Source organism: Pan troglodytes, chromosome 12 (genome assembly GCF_028858775.2).
Source record: "Pan troglodytes isolate AG18354 chromosome 12, NHGRI_mPanTro3-v2.0_pri, whole genome shotgun sequence".
NCBI classification, from domain to species: domain Eukaryota; kingdom Metazoa; phylum Chordata; class Mammalia; order Primates; family Hominidae; genus Pan; species Pan troglodytes.
In genome coordinates this window covers 82,615,871-82,630,278 of record NC_072410.2, presented here as the reverse complement: position 1 = coordinate 82,630,278, position 14,408 = coordinate 82,615,871, and the positions used below count along the sequence as shown (strand labels likewise).

General features: G+C 40.0%; 1 protein-coding gene across 22 annotated transcripts in view; it reads right to left on the bottom strand.

Annotated features, from left to right (window-relative positions):
• Nucleotides 1–14,408, bottom strand: part of SLC8A1 (solute carrier family 8 member A1) — a 414,873-nt gene that overhangs the window by 18,166 nt on the left and 382,299 nt on the right. The gene's annotated exons all lie outside the window — the stretch shown is intronic.

Genomic DNA, 14,408 nt, shown 5'->3' with positions numbered 1-14,408 from the left:
AGATTCTAGGTCACTAAAGTTTGGGAACAGCTGCTGGAGAATATTACTAAAAGATACTGTATCAGCAGCTCTAGTTTATAGATGAGAAAGTTAAGATGTCGGGAGAGATTTTTCAAGATTCAAGAACAAGCCAATAGTGGAATTGAAAACAATTGAACTGTAATAGTGTAGCTGACATTTGCTTAGAGCCTTAAGAATAAAAAAGCAGATTCAGCTATATTACTGCATTGATTGTGATGGTACTTTTATGACGTGAGGGAATGAGGCTTAGAGATGACAAGTAGTGGATGCAATATCACAACTAGGAAAAAAACATGTTAGGGCTACAGCTCCTGCCTCATGTCTTCAAGGCGAATGCTTTCTCATGGTGCTTTTCTACGTTTCACTGTGCTGTGGGCACCAATGATCATTTTCAAAGCCCTTTATTTACTCATAATCCTGAGTGTATCTTTTTGTGATGATAGGAAAATCTTGGTCCACTACAGAAGGTTGAACAACAGTGACTTTAACTTCTTGATGGGTAGAACACAGGGGTTTAGAGCACATTTGAGCTGGGGGAACTTCAAATCCTGCCTTCGCAGCTGACTGTGTGACTCCGGAAGATTACTTAACTCCTGTGGGCCTCAATTTCCTAATCTATTAAATGGGGATGGTACTGCTCACTTCAGAGTGCTGTTGGTAAGGTGAAATATTACATGTAAATAAAATGCTTTTGATGCTTTTTGGCACAAAGTAGTAGGAGAGGCTGTTTTTGTTGTTTTGGAAACACAATATAAACTGAGCAGGCTAGATCGGTTTAAAAGTTGAGGTAGGATCTGAAATAGCTTCCTGTATTAAGCATGTGAACAGAACTTGCAAGATACTAAATTTCTTGTCCATATTATGCCTACTTACATCAAAGTCCTGGCTGGGCACGGTAGCTCATGCCTATAATCCCAGTACTTTGGGAGGCCGAGATGGGCGGATCACTTGAGGTTAGGAGTTCGAGACCAGTTTGGCCAACATGGTGAAACCCTGTCCATATACTAAAAATACAAAAAAAAAAAAAAAAAAAAAAAAAAAGCCAGGCATGGTGGTACACACCTGTAATCCCAGCTACTTGGGAGGCTGAAGCATGAGAATTGCTTGAACCCGGGAGGTGGAGGTTGCAGTGACCCGTGATCATGCCACTGCACTCCAGCCTGGGCAACAGAGTGAGACTCCATCTCAAAAAAAAAAAAAATCAAATAAAGTCCTTTCAGCTACTTTGCACAGTAGGTTTATAGCAGATATTAATAACTGTCAAATTGAACTTATTTCCAAAGCCAGTAACAGCAAGCATTAAATGACTGCAAGGTGTTGTGTTATCTGCTCTGGTCCTCCTGAGGTCCTGGGCATGCTCTGAGCATGTATGTAGTTGTACGATACCTGGACTAGTCTCTCCCCTCTGTTGTTATGCTATTGCCACCATCCTTCCTCAGTAAACTTCCAGTGGGGAAGATATGTACAGCATGTAAATTTAGATCTGCCCATGGATTCTCCTGCTTTACAATGGATAAGAAGGTTTTTTAGGCTACTCAAAGGCTACTGCGTCTGCAGTATCACATTCTTCCTGAAAGGGAGTTGGTCAATTCTGAAGGCCTATCATCAATTCTGCCCTCTGCCTGTGATGAAAAGCAGATCTGATTATTATTTCATAATTAAAGAAGTAGACAAACACTGCTTATTCCATGCTAGGCACTATGCTACACAGGCAACGTGTATATTCTCATTCACCCCTCTCACAAGCATTATGGGCTAGATGTCATTACTCCTCTTTCATGATATGAGAAACTGTGACATTGTGATATTATGCCTCTTGGATAGGGTCTTAGCAAATGTGAATTTTTAAAACAAAGTCTGATTTCAGAGCCCAGTCTCAGTCCACACCACATTGCCCCTTCCAGGAAGCCTGAAGTTTGTCTTTCCTCTTAGTTAATTTCAGGTGGCCCTGTTCCTTTCACTCAGAAACTTTGAAGCAGGTTCTTACCAAATGCTCTTTACTGTATCAGGAGAACAAAGACTGAAGAAGGTATGGGCAGTTTGTGAATCCAGACTCCTGGATTTGTGCTGCTTTGTGCATTCACGATCACACATTCACGCAGCCCAATCAACTATCAGAGAGACTGGTGAGTAAAAGCAAAGCGAGACAAATCTTAATGGTTTCTTGTACTTCATTATTAAAAGTTAATAGAAACAGGGCAGCAGCAGCCTCAAAAAGAAAGAAAAGGAAGTTTTGTTTTTTTTTTTTTTTTAAGGTCAGGCAGTGGAACATGGAAAGTAAAGGAACAAAAGTCTGAGGCAGGAGAAAGCAGCTTCCAGCTCAGCTACAGCTGAGAAACACCTGAGATGTTATTCTAAGCTGAAATGGCTGGTAGCACTGGCTGGTGGTGAACAGATGGCCATGTTAGGTGGGGCAGTTGCGGGGGTGGTAATTCCCTCTGTATGCTACAGGGACAGGTGACCTGGTGCTGTTCCATAGCACACACCTGCTTACCTCCCCTGGCACCTGGTACATTGCACACTGGACTTCCTGGGTATCCCATGGGTACTCAGAAACTCTGGGCTTTCTAGATGGCACCTTTGCTGCTGCACCAGAAGGAAAGGAAGTTTAAAATCAAAGACTCCTGGGTCTGGGGACTCAAAGCACCCAAACTAGTCCTTTAGGCTGACATGGAGGGCACACCTGGGTATGCAGTGATTTCCTCTCCCTCAAGCCATGTATCAGTAGCCTATTAATGTGAATGTTGCGTAAGGATTCTTACTTGTAATAATAATAGGTTCCTATTTTCAAATGTCTTTCTTTGAATTTGCTAAAAGTTAATAGCCAAAGTGACTAGCTTGTCACATAAGTAAAACATGTTTTTGGCTACTTTGTGTCTCATAGGTTTTATTTACTTGGGTTAGACATCAGGCCTTTTGTCTGTTTTTATTTTCAATTCAAAAGCAATTTAAAAAAAAAATTGCAGGAACACATGCAAATCCAAACCACTAACCTTAGCTCCAACAGAGAGAACTCTGTTTTCCAAATGAAGTGCGATGGATTCTCCCCAAATTACCTTTTATTGCCGCTTTGCTGCTCAGCACATAGGGCAATACATCACATACCATATGTTAGGTGCTGCCAAGCCGTACTTTGAACACTAAGCCTGTAACCTGCCTATGGTTAAACCAGGCAAATGCCATATCCTAAAATACAATCCAAGAAATAACTACTGCCTTGGGCTTGAAGGGGATATAATAATATTCAGAGGTTGGCCCATTAGATAAAAACTTTTATATATGGATCAGATTTCCAATGCGACTGACACAAAATATGTTGATAATAACATGCATTTTTTCCTTCATCTATGTCCCTGGCTAGGTTTTTAATAGTTTTTGCTATTAACTCCTACCTTGAATTCTAATTAATTTTAGATCAGTCATACAGTTTTAGACTTTTAGTCCTGTCTCCTTGATACATATGACTATAAATCAATAAGAAGGAAGACTGTTGAGGAGACAGCATGGCTGGAATTAAACTACACATCACAAAGTCAGGACGTAATTGTTCTTTGCAGACCTGCCTCAAGTTCATGGTATGTTACCTTGCCCAAGTCATCTGGTCAACATGCAAAAATAGGCCAATACTCTCCCTTTCCTTCAGCAATTATTCTTTACCTAAATTTCTCAAACTTTATTGCTACTTATAGGCTAAGCCTTAAACATCTCTTTTGTAAAAAAAGGTCATTCTCACAGTCTTGCAGGATGGACGCAGGGATAATGTATTATCTGGAGCAAGGGTTTCGCCCCAGATGGTTCATCTTATTCTTGGCTCTTAGTGTTCTTTGGGGACCAGCTGTTCAGCTCTCCAGTGCTTCATGCCCAGGAACTGACACTGGCAGTGGTTTTAATTGGAGTCCATCCTGGTTATGAAGGTCTGCTTGCTTCTCCCAGCAACGAGACGTTGACGTATTCGTTCACTGACAATGAAAGAGGCAGCCAAGGTGTACAGATCTTCATGGTGTAGTAGTGGAAGAAGCCTCATCAAAGAGACTCTCAGCTCTTCCAACTGTCTGTATGCTCTCGGCAAGTCACTTCACTTTTTTAGATTGCAGTTTCCTCATTTAATTAGAGTATCTCTAAGACTCTTTCTAACTTTACTGTTTGGGTGGTGCACAGAATACATTAAAATACTAAATTTATATGCAATGTATGATTTTGCTGGTTTTTTGATAGGAGTTTGTACATAACCACTCTTCACAATAATTAACTGATGATTATAACTATTTTATCATTGTGAAGAAGAAATGACTTAAATATTTGAAAATCCTAGGAAGATCTCAAGACCTGAAGATACTACCTTTGATCAAACTGTGACAATATTTATGGAATTAAACTACATGGCACAGTCATTTACCTTTTAAAATTAGGTAAGAAATGTTGGCAAAATTATCAACTTCAAATCACTCTGACTGGCCATTCATTGATACGAGTGAAGCCAAGGTGGCAGACAGATGACCATGTTTCAAAGGCTGTGTCTAGTGTTAATAAAGTTAGAAGTGCCTGGAGAGCTTTGCTTAAAAAATGTAGCTTTGGGGCTTCACCCCCAAGCTTGTCCAGCCTGCCTTATTTTGTTGTTGTTGTTCTGTTTTATTTTGTTTTAGGCTTTTGGCAGCCTGAAGCCATGGTTTTTAGTTTCTGTCTCTAGTGATAAGCAGACAAGAGGGATGTCGAAGGGGCTTTACTGGCCCAGACAGAAACAGAAACTAAGAAGCCATGACTGTATTCTCTCTCTTGGACATCCCTGCTAGATCCACTTAATCAGACTCTCTGAGGAGGGGATACAGAAATACACCTTTTAACAAGCGGCCTAGGTTGTTCTTATTTATACCAAGGCTTGAGAACCACAGATGTAAGACATGGGAAGGGGAGATACTACTCCAAGTGCCCACAGTTTTGGGGGCCTTCCTGCAAGTAACAGATGTTTGAGTTTCAGGGAAGCAGCTAATCAGAAAGAAGTAAGAAGCTGGTTTCTCTTAGAAACATGGATGCCCTTAGCTATAGTGGTTATTTTGCTGATAAAATGTGGGTGGGCGTCACGGAGATGCTGGGGGCTGCTTAATTGTAACTTCTTCCACTCACAATATGGTTATTCTCCTATTTTTTTAAACCCTATTCCAGCTACCCTAAAAGGCCAAATGAGGGGGAATTACCTAAATTGATTGAATTCTGCTGCTCTGTTTGCCAGGTTGGAAGCTTACCTACTTCATAGGGTTTTGAAGGAAATGAGTTAATATGAATAGAATAGGGCCTGGCACTTAATGGGTGTTCAGTATTATTAGCTATTTTTATAATACAACAGAGCCAGATCCCCAGAGAATCCATACATGGTAGGGAATTCTGACTATTGCGAATGATTCTATACTTTTAAGGAGTTATAACACCCTTTAAAAATTATTAACTTGACGGTCCTTTGCATTTAAAAGTGTGATAGAGCTTAAAATTCTTAATTATTTTACTTTGAAAATTTCATACAACCAAAGTCATTAAAAGACATTAGAGCTCTTTTGGTTTAGAGCCCAAATCTTACTAATGGCTGTAAGGTAGATGTCTTTACTTAAACAGTGTATATATTCCTCTCTTTTTTCTTTCTTGCCTTCTATACCCTCATCTGTCTTGCTCTTTTAGAATTAAAAGAGAAATAGTGTTTACTTATGTACTTGTTCTTCTGCTGTCACTGAAGACCTTAAACAAGCATTTGTCTTTGGTTGTGATATTTATTTACCCAAGTAAATAGAAAACCTCTCTCTCTCTCACAAGCGCACGCGCGCGCGCGTGCGCGCGCGCACACACACACACACACACACACACACACACACACTTCACTGGTTCATGTGAAAAGAATCATCATTTGGCTTCCAAGTGAAGTTCAAGAGGTAACAGAATTGCTGATGTTTGATTGATTAATAACCAGGTAGATGAGGAGTTGAAAAAAGGAAACACACTGAAAATTTCTGCCCATAAAAGTTGTCCCTGAAGAGGGTAAAGAAGAAATGGAGACAGTGACATGACCTACTTTTAGAAGAGAAGGAAGCAGCGATAAGTAAAAAGTTCAAGAGGACCTATATTGGCAGGATCAGGGCACCTGCTTCTAGTCACTTTTGTCCCCAGCTACAAATGAGAGTCAGCAGGACAACTTTTGAAAACATGAACTTGCTAGCCCCACCTTGAGTTTCTGCTTCATCAGCCTGAGATGTGGCTGGAGCATTGGTATTTATCAAAGCTTCCCCAAGCAGATTGAGCTCCACTAACTGACCACTCACAGCCCTGGTTTCTTTGTCCCTGTAAGGAGGACAATGATGCCTCCCTTGGATTAACTGAGGTAATGATGTATGGAATGAGTGACACATAGATTTGTTTTTAGAGTAACCATTTTTGTTATTGAAAAATTAGCTATTTTTCATTTTTGCATGTTAACTTGGATGTTTGCACTTTATGGAGGTGCCCCGGGCTTAGTTTTCCTACTTTGTATCTGATATCCTGCTGTATTTTAAGCTCAAAGAAAGAAATTTATTCTAATTAAAGGAGAGAAAAAAATGGAGGTTTATTTTTCAGGGAACACAAAACAGTGAAGTGCAAGGATACAAACCAGCAGTGCAGCACTATTTGATCTGCTTTCCAAACTGTAATTCAAGTCATGTTCTCAAAAGGAAATGATAAGACTCCACTACACACACCTAGAATAGGATTATTTTTCAGTGTGATGTTCACAGGTGTCCAAGAGAGAATCCAAGGGGTGCTGACAAGGTCTAGATAACTGATACATTTGACAACGGACAGAGAGTCCAAGGAAAATATCAGGAAGCTTCATCATGTTCAACTCCGACTGTGACTACACAATGGTAAAGCGGCTGATCGTTTGAAAGAAAATAAATACAATTATTCCATATAGAAACATCAGGCTGACTCCTTTAGCAAACATGGATAAGAAACAGATTAAGAAGGAGCTATTTTTATGAAAGACTCCTTATTCTTTAATACCATTAATGGAGATAATTCTCTGATAAGGAAAATTACACTCTGCCACTCACATACACACACTCACTTCACTGGTTCATGTAAAAAGAATCCTCATTTGGCTTCCAAATGATGAATAATTTTTTTTGATTCCTTAAATTCTTGGCTTCTCCTGGCATTACATTTAGGCTGTCTTTATAGTACTTTAAAATGGGCTGGAATGAACTTGCTTTTAAAATAGCATCAAGTTTTTGATATTTTCAGTTTTAAGCCATGATTCTGTTACTTTCATAATAACTCTTATTTTAATAATGCAAAGTCCATGAGGGCAAAAAGAATCATAAGATTTAGTTAAGCAACATTTGGCTAATTTTGAAAAGGAGAAAAGCAAGGGCAAATTTGAAGCTAAAAACAAATAGCTGAATTAATTGTCATTTTCCCAAGCCAGATGGTTTGTTATTATATAGATATAACTGAAACTAACTTCCTGCTTAAACACAATCTAGGGCTGCCCTGCACAGATCGGTGTCCTCTGACTCGCTTCTCCTTCCTTCCCAATAATCTCCCTCTTTCAGTTAATCCTCTTTGCATTTGAAGCCTAGTTCTTTCTTCTATGCTTTGTTCTATTTCTGGAACATCCATCTCCTATCCAAATCTCCTCAAATTTTCTTCTCTCCTATTTTAGAGATAGTAAAGACATAGGTTCGCCTGTCTTGCTAGAGCTAGCTGAGAAGGATCAGATAGAGAAACTGTACTCTAACTTGAAGAGAAATATAAAGAAAACAGAAACCTTCATTCTCACCTGCAGGTAGCCTTAATGGGTTATAAGGAAACTTCGTTGTCAGCTGGATTATACTGGTGTGATTCTAAGTGTATGGATCTAGACAATACACCGAAGATGCCCAAAATGTGCCTTTCCCCAGTGGATATCTACCCAGTTACTCATTCCAGAGACACTTTTTTGAAGGGGCTGCTTTGTGTATTATCAGTTCACAAAAATATGAACACTATTAAAAGTAGGCCACTGCATGCAACCTCAATCCAGCACAGGAGGCAGCACGTGACACTTGAGGACAGGTGAGACTTGAATGGGTTCTGAAAGTTTCCAATAATTCACCTATTTTGCCTTCCACCTTGCTGTGATTTGGTGTAAAATCTCCTCCATTAACTCATTCCTACAGATTAGTCATAGGATACAAAAAAGCACATGTGCCTATCAAAAGCCTGAAAAGTCTACAAACTATTTGGCCCAGCAATTCCCTACTTCTGAGGCTCTAGAAGCAATTTTACAAACACACAAATTTATATCAGGGATTGGAGCAGAGTTTCTATGTTAGAGAAAAATTAGAAACAATTGTCTATCATTTTAGAAAAAATAAATTGCAACTTCATATAACATGATACTGTGCAACTGTTAAAGTACACTAAGAAAAACATTCATGACACACTGCTAAGTGAGAAAGCAGGTTATGTAACTATGCCTACTATCAGTCCATAAAAAAGTATGGGTAAATATTTGCTGTATATCTGTATACACATTTTTTGTGCAATTTATTTAAATGTCCCAGGATTTCACAATTTTAAAGGTGCAAATGGCTGAATGTAGATGGTGGTGAGATGGCAGGATTTCTTTTTGTTGCTTGCTTATTAACATTTTCTATTTACAAAGAGCATGTATTGTTTATTGCTTGTGCTACTAAAAACTAATAAATATAGGTTAAAAATAGACGTTTAAATACAGAGTCTCTCTGGGAAGGAGTGAACGACTGAATTTCAGCTTTTTCCTGGTCCTTTTGGTTAATTCAGAATTCATAATTATGTTAGACAAATCCTTGGATGAAAAGCATCCTACATACTACACACAGAGCAGGTGCATCTCGAAGGGTGTAGCGGGGAGGAGGAAGGAGTGGAATAGAAGAAGAGGAGAGAGCCTTGACATCAGGATCTGGCCTGGGATCCAGTGTCAGGAGGGTGCCTAGGACAGTCCACAATATGGAACAAGAATCCTAAAAAGCAACTTCACCCACTATGAAAGTTTGCCCAGCACCAGCTGTGAAGGGAAGATGTGTTTGTGTCTTCATTTTCCCCCACCTACTCGTGTTAAGCATTGAAGAACTGCAGAGCAGCACCAAAATCTTCTCTCTTAATTTTATATTTTGTGCTACAAATACCTTCTATTTTATTTACTAACAGTATGTTTTAGTGACTTCAACCCACAGAATTGCTTTGCATATTCACTTAACCTGACAAATACTTTTTACAAGCTTGTTAAGAGATTCATGTCCTTGAGATGTTTGGGAAGGGGTTGTAATGCCCATCTTTCATCATTTGTACTTGGGCTCTTAGTAGATACGTAACTTATAATGAAAAAAGAAAAGAAAAGAAAAGAAAAAAGGCATAGAGCTCTACCTAAGCTGCTAAGAATATGCCATGAGCCTGATCTCTCAAAATGTTCTCCTTTTATTCTCTCCCGGGACGTAGGACAGTTTCTTGTGGATACTTAACAAACAGCTTTTGTTAAATATCTCTTATTTTTATAGATTCTTGTAATTTTCAGAGCACATCCATGAATGTTCTACTATCTGCTGTGCCTGACAATTCTGAGGAGGAAGATGGGTGGGAGCAGTTACCCTTAGTTTCATTTTGTCAGGGTGAGGAAACGGAAGCTCCTTAGGGGTCAGATGAATGTGAGGGCACGAGGTGGGATTAGAACCCACATCCTGTAATTTCTGGTGTTCAGGTCCTCATGCTGCCAGTCCATTTCCAGGATCCTTCATCAGTCTGCCAGATAACAACTCCATGCTCTGAACATGATAACACATCTACGCTGACTAACTCTCAGGGCTGCTGTGGGTATCAAAGAGATGAATTATAAAAACATACTTTTAAAATGATGAAGCTATATAAATGTAGTTACTATGAAAGCATTTTTTATGTGTGTGTGTTAAATGCAAGGGGTCTGCCTTCCTGAAACCATCATTAACCATTGGGATCTTACTGTGATCATTTGTTGGATATTCCAAAGTCATAACTAATCCAGAATATTTAGAATGGAGGGTCTGTGGGAGAAGAATCCAGGGCAGTGGGGTACCATCTGCTGAGAACAGAGGTGGTAGGGGAGCTCATATGAGGGTATCAAGTGCTGGAGTGAGAAGGAAAAATAATTCAAAGCCATTATTTGAAGTGGAAAGAAAATAACTTTTCAGTTTCTGAGACTAGACCTGCCTGAGTAAATCTAGGGGTGGGGGTGGGGTGGGGGGGGGACACGGATTAGAGGTTTGAAGTGTGATTTGTTAGAGATTAGTAGTGTACAAAGTCAAAGTTTCCTATTAAAATACCCCCTCCCCCACATAAACACTCTCCATTCTATGGCTCCATGATCTCATTTAATTTTCTTCTCAGCAATGTTCATCTTCTGTGCTACCTGAAAGTTTATCATCTGTTTATAAGTACCAGTCTTACTCCACGGGAGTAGACATATCATCTGTCTTGTTTATCCCCCACCTCCGCCATGCCCAACACTGGCCAGTACATAGTGGGGGCTCCTTAAGTATCTGAGAATGAATGAAAAGAAATGCCGAATGGCTTGAAAGCCTATGCTTTGCCACTGGGTCATATTGCTTCCTTTGTTTTAATTTTTTAAATGGTATTTATCTCTCTTTTGATGACTTTATGAACGGCGTGGAGGAAAAACCACTTGAAAATTTGATGATCAAGAATGCCACATTGCTTCAGAGACTCAGTTTGGGCTTCCTAGTTAGCTATTGGCATTGTCAAAATACAGTGTTTCATTGTGAATATTTCTTGTCATTAGTATTCCACTGTAGACTCAGTTCAGTTATAGAAGCTATAGATGAGAGAGCTTAATCTTTACTCTCAGGATAAGAATACTTGACATAGCAGAAAGTTATTGTCAGGTTCTTCTATGTGGTTTGCCCCATTTCTCCCCAAAGCACAGACTAAAGGGCAGGAAGCACATCCAACCACTTCCAGCGCAGCCTCATACCAAGTGCTGGTTCCCCTTGAGCAACCAGAACTGCAGTCTTCTAATGTGCCAAGTGGGTTAGTTTTGGGGTTCTGATTTGCCATATTTCAACCATCTGAAGGCTCATCATACACAGAATCCTTCACAGAAGGACATTTTCATGATCACTTGGCATAGTTGTGGTTACCTGTTTTTTTGCGACTATAACTCAGGAATCACAGGCTATGATTAATCCTCTGGTGGGCCCATCTGTGGACCCCAATGGGGATCATTTTAGTCTGGAGCTACAGCAAGCCTTTCTTGTTATCTTGACCCAGGATTTTTTACAATGATGACCTAATAATAGCTTATAATTTATGGAGGACTATGCTAAAAAGTCCCCTGGGCTCCAGAGAGGCAGGATGGGGTGGGGAGCAATCGAGGGAGAGAAAACAAATACAACACATAATTTCTTGATTGTAACTAATACAACCAAAATAAGCTGTTTTCTCCTTGAGTACAAAATACAGGATTTAGAGATGCTGAGCTGAACAAAGATTATAAAATATGGGCACTAACGGAGTTAGTGTTTTTAGATCAGGTGCTAGAAAAGATGGGTGAACAATGCAAAGCATCTGATGGATTGAAATCCTTTTCTGGAATGAATCAGAGTATAAACAAGTAATACACAGCTTATGTTTCATTCCTGAGAAAAGGCAGGATGTGAGGTCTGTGTGCCGAGGAGCAGTGATGGGATTCCAGCTGGCGCTGTGCATAAATGCCAAGCACCATGATTTCATATCTATAATACGCACTACCCCAAACAGATATTAAAATTTTTTATGGCCACATGTAAGCTTTGCCTTTTAAATTGAGTTAGCATTTTATTTGTTCTCTTTTCTAAAAATACCGGTGGGCTTAAATTCATTTGTTTCTCATGCAGGGACCAGACATGGCAATGAAGTTTTGCTTTCTTATAGCCCCTGTTTTCTTCTCTTGCATTTAGCAACAATGTGTCATTCTTTGTGCAGGGAGATCATGCACAGAGCCTCTTACCAATAGGCCTTGGTCTCTGTACTGTCTTCCTAATGGTTGTAATGGATTTGAATTGATTTAGGAGCCAGCAGTCAGCACCTACAGTATGACGTGCTGGGGCCATGAATGAGAGTAAGAAGCTGCATTTGTGAGAGTTGCCTCCTTAGCACTGTGTTGTGATCAACTGACTGAACTGGTCACCGACATTTGGCATTTATGTATCATTAAACATCAGGTACTGCCCTAAGAGTCACAGTGCTAATTCTAAGCGCCATTGTGTGATCCCCACCCCCAGCAATTTGCAGTGTATGAACCAAGATTACTGTTGGGGGCAGGGTAGTGGAATTGTTTTAAAAAGGTGGACAAATCCATATATACACAAAACAATGAAGAACAAAAAATATCTCATGTAATTTACAAATATATAGAGAGAGATTCTGTGATGAATAAAACAAAATAATTTCAAAATCTTACAGAATCCATGGTAAATTCTGACACTATCATGTAGAGAATCCGTGACATTTTTATATTAGAATTAGTCCTTGTGACAAATAGAGAAAAGACAAACCTATTGAGTCAGAAAGTACATCAGTGGTTGCCTGGGGCAGAGGGTGGAGATGAGGATTATCTGTAAATGGCCGTGAGGCATCTTACTGGGGTGATGAAATGTTCTAAAACTGGATTAGGGTAATGGTAGCAAGACTCAGTGAATTTACTAAAAATCATGAAATTGTATGTACTACAAATGGATGCATTTTATGGTATGTAAGTGATACCACCATAAAGCTGTTAAAAGATGCAGACTGAGACAGCATTAAAATAAAAACAACCCACCAGAAAACAGTGGTCCTTGAGATGTTTCATTTTTTTTTTTTGAGACAGTGTCACACTCTGTCACTGAGGCTGAGTGTGATGGCATGATCATGGCTCACTGCAGCCTTGGCTTCCTGGGCTCAAGTGATCCTCCCATCTCAGCCTCCTGAGTAGCTGGGACAAAAGGCGCATACCACCATGCCCAGCTAATGTAAAACTTTTTTTTTGTAGACACAGGGTCTCTCTATGTTGCCCAGGCTCATCTCGAACTCCTGGACTCAAGCGATCCTCCTGCCTTGGCCTCCCAAAGTGCGGGGATTACAGACGTGAGCCAGCACACCTGGCCACCTTCATTTCAAATGTGAAAAGGGAGAAATAAAAGTCATCAACTCAACATTATTTACAAATCATTCCTTAGAGACTGACACTCTTGTGAATGCTTCTGCTACACTCGATGCTCATTCCCTTTGCAATACACCCTGAGCCTGAAAAGAAAGGGAAATTTACACTCATTCACATAACACATGCATAACACCAACCCTCCAAACACAAAACACATGAACGCACACCTGTACAGCATGATGTTTCTACCAAGTGCCCTTGCTCTGGCCAACCTAGAGTATGTAAGAAGGCCTAGATAGAATAGAATAAAATATTTTTAGCTCTCTTCTCTTACACTGTGACTTTTATGGGACTGAGTAAAGTTGGCTGGTATGGGGTTGGGGCACTAATCCAAAGGCTCTGCAGGACTTCAGATTGGGCAGGACACATGCTGAGCATCCCTGCTCCCTGGACCACCTCCTGGTAAATGACATCATTGTTATCATCCTGATTCCCCTCCAGCTTTGTACTCAATGCCAGGTGCCCATGCAGTACTGCCCTTTGAGAGAAATAAGGAGTATGACTACCAACAAAAAACTCTTAAAAGTATTTAATAAAAAAACTCTCTCTTTGAGGAGAAAGAATAAAAGATGCAAAGAGCTTTGAAATGGATCTTTCCCAGGTTTTTACAGATGCTTTGGGTCGGCTGCATGCAGCCTATTCCCCACTGTTTCTTAGTATACGATAACAGGCAGTTATGGTGCCATTTATAGAGAAAATCTTGTAAATTCTGGTTTCTAGCCTTCTTTTGTTTCATTCTCTACTCAGAAATGTTTGCCTTTGCAGGCTTCCTTTAACTCTAATGACATCATCTATTCATGGGAAAGTGTGCTGGAAAGTACAAAGCATTTAAACTCCAGACTGCTGCTTGCTAGAGCGAGGTTAAGATAAGGTCCCGTGGAAAGCCATTTGAGTGATTAGGGCTGTCCCGTGCTGCCCCTCTGGCAGTGTCCCTGGTTGGCTTTGCCTCTTGGCCTGACTGCAGATCTGAGGGTCCATTCAGCAGTACTGAACTTTTTTGGTAGTAAAGAAACGTGTTGCTTATTAGAGTATGTGAAAACAAAACATACTTGCCCTTTAGTAGCCTCTTGGGGAAACTGACACCATAGCCACTGGGAAATACTGGCTTAGGGTAAAGTAACTCTGTTTTCATTTCCATTTAAGCTGATGTGAAATGTAGCCATCCAGTTAAATATGT